The 7,924-nt window shown below is 40.4% G+C and overlaps 1 long non-coding RNA gene across 1 annotated transcript in view; it reads right to left on the bottom strand.

Moving 5' to 3' along the window:
• Positions 1 to 276: 276 nt before the first annotated feature.
• Positions 277 to 7,924, bottom strand: part of LOC123329450 — a 44,966-nt gene continuing 37,318 nt past the window's right edge. Inside the window, exon 3 of the long non-coding RNA XR_006544892.2 lies at positions 277 to 714. This is a non-coding gene — a long non-coding RNA (uncharacterized LOC123329450). The remainder of the gene's footprint in view (positions 715 to 7,924) is intronic.

Below are 7,924 nucleotides of genomic sequence, written 5' to 3'. Positions count from 1 at the left end.
CAACACTTGGGGGTGAGCTGTTACCAAAGGCCTAATCTCACTTTCACTCTTTTATTTCTCTTCTCTGGTTACAACATACTTGGAAATAGCAAAGTTGTAGCAACCCAAAAGGCAGAAAGCCAGTCCGAGCTATTCAAAGCAAACTTTGAATGCCTTTATCCTAATAGGAAACCAACAATTACAATGAAGATATTTATAGATGAGAACGGCATATATCTGGAAGTCTAATGTGTCTTTTACACTATGTTGTTCTTCCCTCTAAATGGAGAGGCCAGGATCACAGTGTTCAACCTTTTGGCTTTATAGTTCCAGAAAAGACAGATCCACGAAAGATAAATCATCCAATTTAATTCACTTGTTTTTTTACCCTAAGAAAAGAGGAATCTGTCTGTATAGCTTCTTCGGATTGTGAAAAACCCCCAGGGTTCAGCAAGAAACACTGAGATTTCACTTAAAACCCCAAACTTTTCTTTCTTAAGGTGTCCAACTGCTAAGCACCACAGGACAGCTTATTTGTATGCTAGCAACGGGCTGTGACTCGAGTCTGTAACTACAACCATCATTACGTGCATTTCCGGTGCTTGCATCCCACGGGAGTTTTGTAGGAGGCAGTTACATGGTAATTTCCCATGTATTCATAGATGCTGCCACACCACTATGCACTTTTCTGGGGCTGCAAGGCAGAGGGATTTTCTTTCAATGCCTAAGGACCTCCTGGCAGAGGAAACAAAATGAAAACAGAGCATTACCTGTTTTCCTTGGTGGCACCAATTTTAAAGCAGCGTTATTTTAAAACAAAGAAACAGATGGAGAAGTTAAAAGGAAATGAATCCTACATTTGCTGTTTGGAAAGCACTTGCTGGGTAATTGCTGGGCTCTGAGTGATTTGAGGTGGGAAATGGGATGCAGATTTAATCAAATCCAGCCTAAGGCATCATTAGCAGAAGCCCAGAATGGCAATAGTAAAGGGTTATTTTCATGCCTTTTGATTTCGCTTGCTTGGCCTCTGTGAAATGACTGGTATTTCTTTAGTTCAAGACTATGGGATACATCCTGTCCCATTACAACAGCATCCAGGGACACCAATTTGCAAGAACTCAGAGGCAAATCAATGGCTGGGAACCTAATGCCTTTCTGGGACTAAAGGTCAGCCTGTTCCATTACAAATGGGTTGGCTGAGATGGCTGTAATGTTCCCCTCAGAGCAGCTAAACTTTAGATAGATTTCTTCCTACCATAGCCCCCTGACCTTCTTTTCCTTAGAGCATTTACTTTAGAAACTTCCAATTATAAATTCTTTCTGTGCCCTTTGAAATATATGAAAGCCTTCCCCCAACCTCTTGCCAGGTTTAAACCCAGGAATGTCTTTCTCAAGGATCAGGAAATAATCTCTTTGAAAAGTGTTAATAAATACTGACAGAAACAGTACCCCAGCTCCCAGTTCTGAGGCAGGATAGGAACCTAACTTCAGTGGAGACCAACTAGTAAACACAGATGGCCTAATAACAGAGACATTTGCAAACTCAAGAATAACCTATTGTGCTGATCCCACTGATAAACCTTCCTAGTCCTACAGTAATTTTCCATTCACTCAACCAGGGCTTAAAAATTCTTCTGCCTTTTTTTGAGGGAGTTGAGTTCAGTCTCTCTTCCTTGTGTCAGGGGTGTTTGTAATTTCCTTGGTTCTGTCTCGCCACAAAAGCGACAGACAGACCAGTGGTACAGCTCCATGTTACAGCACAGTTTTATTTGGCAAGCAAAGGAAAATACATCTGAGAGGCATGAAGGCAGGCTGATCCAAAAGACTCTAAGAGAAGAGAAGCCCCTGTGTCAATTTTGGCTCTTCTTTTTTTAAAAAAATGAATTTATTTTAATTGGAGTCTAATTACTTTACAATATTGCAGTGGTTTTTGCCATACATTGACATGAATCAGCCATGGTTCATGTACATGTGTTCCCCATCCTAAACCCCTCCTTCCACCTGCCTCCCCATCCCACCCCTCAGGGTCATCTCAGTGCACCAGCCCTGAGCACCCTGCCTCATGCATCGAACCTGGACTGGCGATCTATTTCATATATGGTAATATACATGTTTCAACGCTGTTCTCGCAAATCATCCCACCCTCGCCTTCTCCCACAGAGTCCAAAAGACTGTTCTTTACATCTGTGTCTCTTTTGCTGTCTTGCATATAGGGTCATCGTTACCATCTTTCTAAACTCCATATATATGCATTAATATACTGTTTTGGTGTTTTTTTTTCTGACTTACTTCACTCTGTATAATAAGGTCCAGTTTCATCCACCTCATTAGAACTGATTCAAATGCATTCTTTTTAATGGCTGAGTAATATTCCATTGTGTATATGTACCACAGCTTTCTTATCCATTCATCTGCTGATGGACATCTAGGTTGCTTCCATGTCCTGGCTATTGTAAATAGTGCTGCGATGAAATTGAGGTACACGTGTCTCTTTCAATTCTGGTTTCCTCCGTGTGTATGCCCAGCAGTGGGATTGCTGGGTCATAAGGCAGTTCTATTTCCAGTTTTTTAAGGAATCTACACACTGTTCTCCCTAGTGGCTGTACTAGTTTGCATTCCCACCAACAGTGTAAGAGAGTTCCCTTTTCTCCGCACCCTCTCCAGCATTCATTGTTTGTAGACTTTTTGATAGCAGCCATTCTGACTGGCATGAGATGGTACCTCATTGTGGTTTCAATTTGCATTTCTCTGATAATGAGTGATGTTGAGCATCTTTTCATGTGTTTGTTAGCCATCTGTATGTCTTCTTTGGAGAGATGTCTGTTTAGTTCTTTGGCCCATTTTTTGATTGGGTCATTTATTTTTCTGGAATTGAGCTGGTGAAAAGACAGCCTTCAGAATGGGAGAAAATAATAGCAAATGAAACAACTGACAAAGAATTAATCTCAAAAATATACAAGCAGCTCCTGTGGCTACTCTTTTTATGTTTTTTTTTTTTCACCTCCCCCTGAGCCAGCCCTATATAAATTGGGCTAGCCAGGAGGGCTGTTTGTTTTACTGGAGGTCCTCACTCGAGGCTTGGACCTTCCTTTGTTCTATTTTAATGGGGTTTCCCTTCTTTGTCTTTTAGAAACCACCATTCTGGACTCCTTTTTCCTATTCTAACTACCTGACACTTATATCAATAGTCTTGAATAAAGCTTTTCTTTCCTATTTAACTTTGTCTAGTGCAATTTTATTTTGAAAGGGTCTAGTACAAAAATTTGGTGGTGAGTAGGTCATCTTGAGTAGCCCATTTAGCAAAGTGGGTGCATTCATTTGCTGGGCTGCCATAACAAAATGTCACAATAGAATCTCACAGTTCCAGGGCTGGAAGTCCAAGATCAAGGTATTAGCAGGGTTAGTTTTGAGATAAGCTGGGATTTGGGACCCTTTACCAGAGTGTTTACACCTGGACAGACGTCTCCTGGAGCAACAGCATACAAAGAAACTATAAAGAACTGCACATATGTGTAGTGGGCAATTACATACACAATGAAATGGCCACGAACCAACTGCTATTCCTGAGAGGCTGGGAGTGAAAGCAGGTACTGCCCATGGTCCCTGCACACAGCACCACCAGGGAGTGGGCAGACCACCTAAGCTACTCTTCCTGCCCAACCTGCAGACCCCTCCTGTTGTTACCACAGGCAAAGAGCCAGCTCGCCCCTCCTCTGGGAGTGAGCAGGGCACCTGTCGCTTGTTTTTGCGCCTTTGTGCTGCAGCCCCCAGTCAAGTCTTGTGTGAATTTCTTATCTGGCCTCTTATCAATTTCTTGATTAAAGAGTCCAAGGACCCAGTGGGGAACAGTTTCTCTGGAAGACCTCTCTCCCTGTCTTGTGGATGGTCTCCTTCTCCCTGTGTTTTCAGATGCTGATCCCTATGGGCCTGTGCATCCTTCTGTTCCCTTGTGTGACTAAATTTCATTTTCTTAGAAGGATACCAGTCAAATTGGATTAGAAATGGCCTCATTTTAGTTTAATCACATCTTAAAAGGCCTTATATCTCCAAATACCATCACAGTTTGAAGTACTGGAGATTGGGGCTTCAGCATACAAATTTGTGAGGACGCAATTCAGCCCATAGCACTGGAACTCTACTTCTGTTGCTCCTTCTGAGAGGAAATGACATCTAAAAACTGCTTTTTTGTTCAATGGCTCCAATCATTTTGTGAAAACTTTTCCTCAGGATAACAACCATGCATATCATATTAGTTTTCTATCCTCAGTACCAAAAGAATAGCAGGAGAATATTCAATGCTTGCCAAATAACTAATATGCAGAGGGCAGTGGGGAGGGGAAGGCAGGGCTACTCAACTGGGAACATGGTTTTGGAAGATGAAGATACCTGTTACACAAGCTGAACTTCTGTTTCATTCCATCACACATCACCTTCAAGTGCCAATCAGTGCATCACTTTTTAAAAGTTCTCTAATTGTGTTGGAACTGACATAGTTATATTACTTTTTTACTGCAAAGCAAATAAAACAAATATCAACATCAAATATAATGACAATTTTGATAACTCTCCTTTGGCACTTCTCTTTGAATAGGCCACCATCCACACACACAGAAACTGCCTTCTAAAAGACCCTGCCTAAGGCCACCCAAACAATTTTTTGAAAGTGTTCCAGAAGACAGAAAGTAAAGCTGAGAAGTTCCTTTTACAAGTCCACATAAAATCTCCAGTATTATCTCAAACCAAATTCCACTTTATATTGGGAAATTCCAGAAATAATCTGAACAGAATAATTCCATCAATACAAATATGTACTCGTGAAAGGTGTGCTATGTTCTGTGACATCTGACTGCTAATTTAAAAGACTGATAAGAAGATTGTGAGCCCATGTGTCTCATTAGTAGTCCCCTGTCTGCCAAAAATTCATCAGTATTCTCTAAGATAAAAATATACAAACATAAGCAGAGGCATTTATCAATTGAGGCTGAAAACTCCTTTCAGAATGAGAACATTGTCCTTGGGCAAGGCAAGATTAAAAGCCAATTTTTCAAGCTATTGGACTAGCAGGTAAGTAAGTGGAGTATGTACTTGGCTAGTTACAGGGAAGTTTTGTTGTCCCAATAAATTTTTGAATAGCATGTGTAAAGATGTGTTTGTTTCCCATTTGAATTCATTCTTGTTGTGCACGATGGAAGTATGTATTTTTGTGGGATTTTTTTGTTTTCTAACTTTACTGAGAGATGCATTTTGAGGCTTATTGAAAGTGATTTTACAGATAGGTTTGTTTTCCCTCAGAACTCTACAACTGTGGCCACACATACTCATTACTTAACTTTCCTGACCCCCAGAGTATACTTTATGGATTCTGCATATCCACACAATTCAGGTCACCAGACCCCTACTTTTATTCTTTTTGTGTGATTTTTCTGAGGGTCTTCATTTCTTCCAAAATATTTCCAGTCTCTCAAATCCTGACACAGGTCATTGACTTTCGTTTCCCTCATTTAGTTTTTATCTCATTCTTTCTTCCTTCTCTGCACATCCATGTTTTAGGGGGATTATTTCCCCACATATCTACCAATTATAATAATAATGACAGTTCAATTTACTTGGTATTTACTATGTACTAAGAATTAAGTACAATGTGAGGATTGATTAATTTAGTCTTCACAACAACCTTATGAGGTCACTGCTATTGATTGTTATCACATTTTCAGTTTAGGACTCAGAGGCACAAAGAGGGTAAGTCACTTGCCTAAGAACACATAGCCAGGTAGTAGTAAAACCAGGATTTGAACCTAGGTAGTCTAGCTCCAAAGTCTGTGACTAGCATGAGCAGTAGAAATATAAGTAGAAATGATGTATGATAATCCCACAGAAACTAGCAATCCTCAGTGTATTTTTTTTCTCTATCTCTGGGCAATGAAGATCCAGGATAAGACTGCATAGCCTCAAGACTTGCATGAAACTGTTACATGAGTGAGATTTTAGGGGTGAGAGATGCTAAAAAAGTACAATGCCTTTAGCTGCCCAGCAAAAGAGTGAAACAGCTTGTTTAGAGTTCATTCAAGAAAAGACCCTAGATTTGAAATCATAAGCCTGTTTGGTAACAAATGGTACTGAGAAGAAAATTTGGATGGCCAGGCTATTCTTTTAAAGTAAATACCTATCTTCAGAAATTTTTAGTCATATTTTCCTTTGAGGCCAGATTCTCAAAGTAGACCTACCTTAAGATCGTCTCAGGCAAGTTCCTTTTTAGCACACAGATGCCACTGAATACTGCAGCCTCCTCCTTTCAGAGACAAAAAGTAGGGGCTTCAGAGAGGGCTGGAACAGTTGTGTGTTGAACTGCCTGCACACACTGGATCAGTTAGAATCACAAATGCAGTGAACTGCAAATCAGATCAGATCAGATCAGTCGCTCAGTCGTGTCCGACTCTTTGCGACCCCATGAATCGCAGCACGCCAGGCCTCCCTGTCCATCACCAACTCCCGGAGTTCACTCAGACTCACGTCCATCGACTCAGTGATGCCATCCATCCATCTCATTCTCTGTTGTCCCCTTCTCCTCCTGCCCCCAATCCCTCCCAGCATCAGAGTCTTTTCCAATGAGTCAACTCTTCTTATGAGGTGGCCAAAGAACTGGAGTTTCAGCTTTAGCATCATTCCTTCCAAAGAAATCCTAGGGCTGATCTCCTTCAGAATGGACTGGTTGGATCTCCTTGCAGTCCAAGGGACTCTCAAGAGTCTTCTCCAACACCACAGTTCAAAAGCATCAATTCTTCAGCGCTCAGCCAGAGCAAATGCAGGGGAAACTAAGATCAGATTGTTAGCATCGTTTATGTTTCAATCTAATTTAAAAAAAGATCTTTTGGCACTTTCATTGCTATACAAACTATGATTTTATAAGTTTATTTTAAATTAATTTTAAAAATTCCTTATACATATACACACCTATGCAGTTTTACGTAAATGCTTAAATGTGATCCTTACATATTCTTTCACTTTCTGCTTTGTTTTCTAAGTACCAGCATTTTTCTTCTCCTCTTTGTATCCATTATTTTTCCTATCCTACTCAAACTCTTACACTTCTAATTTCCTCCATGATTTAAAAATAATATGCAAATATGCACATTCATATACATAGATGAATATATATATGCACATGATAAATCTACATATAAACTCGCATATGAATATATACACATATTATGCATATACAGTCAAATATATGTAAATTTATCTATTTATAAATAGATATATGTACATAATTATCGTTTATAGATGTATATATGTATATCATTTTCCTCCTGTCAAAGTCTACCTCTTAGGTCATCAGTGCTAATTCCATCACTCTCTTATATCCCTATTTGGGCTTCCCTGATATCTCAGTTGGTAAAGAATCCACCTGCAATGCAGGAGATCCCGGTTCGATTCCTGGGTTGGGAAGATCCCTTGGAGAAGCGATAGGATACCCACTCCAGTATTCTTGGGCTTCCCTTGTGACTCAGCTGGTAAAGAATCCACCTGCAATGCAGGAGACCTGGGTTTGATCCTTGGGTTGGGAAGATCCCCTGGAGAAGGGAAAGCCTACCCACTCCCATATTCTGGCCTAGAGAATTCCATGGACTATATAGCCCATGGGGTCACAAAGAGTCAGACATGACTGAGTGACTTTCACTTTCACTTTCACTTATCCCTATTTAACAGGTAGCCACCCATTACCCAACAATTGAAAGTTTGTCTCAGGCTCTCAGCTCTGTAAAACTTCATATGTTCTCTCTGATTCTTTCCTCCCTCTTCCTCTGTGCTCTCTGGAGCTTAAAGTCCATAATCAACAAAGTCCACTCTCTTCCCTTTCTCTTCTTTGATTCTTTGCTTCACCTTTGTGTCAGTTTCCTATGGCTGCTATAATAAAGCACTACAGACTCAGTGACCGAAAAACAAC

Source organism: Bubalus bubalis, chromosome 15, assembly GCF_019923935.1.
Source record: "Bubalus bubalis isolate 160015118507 breed Murrah chromosome 15, NDDB_SH_1, whole genome shotgun sequence".
Classification (NCBI taxonomy): domain Eukaryota; kingdom Metazoa; phylum Chordata; class Mammalia; order Artiodactyla; family Bovidae; genus Bubalus; species Bubalus bubalis.
This window is presented reverse-complemented; position numbering and strand designations above follow the sequence as displayed.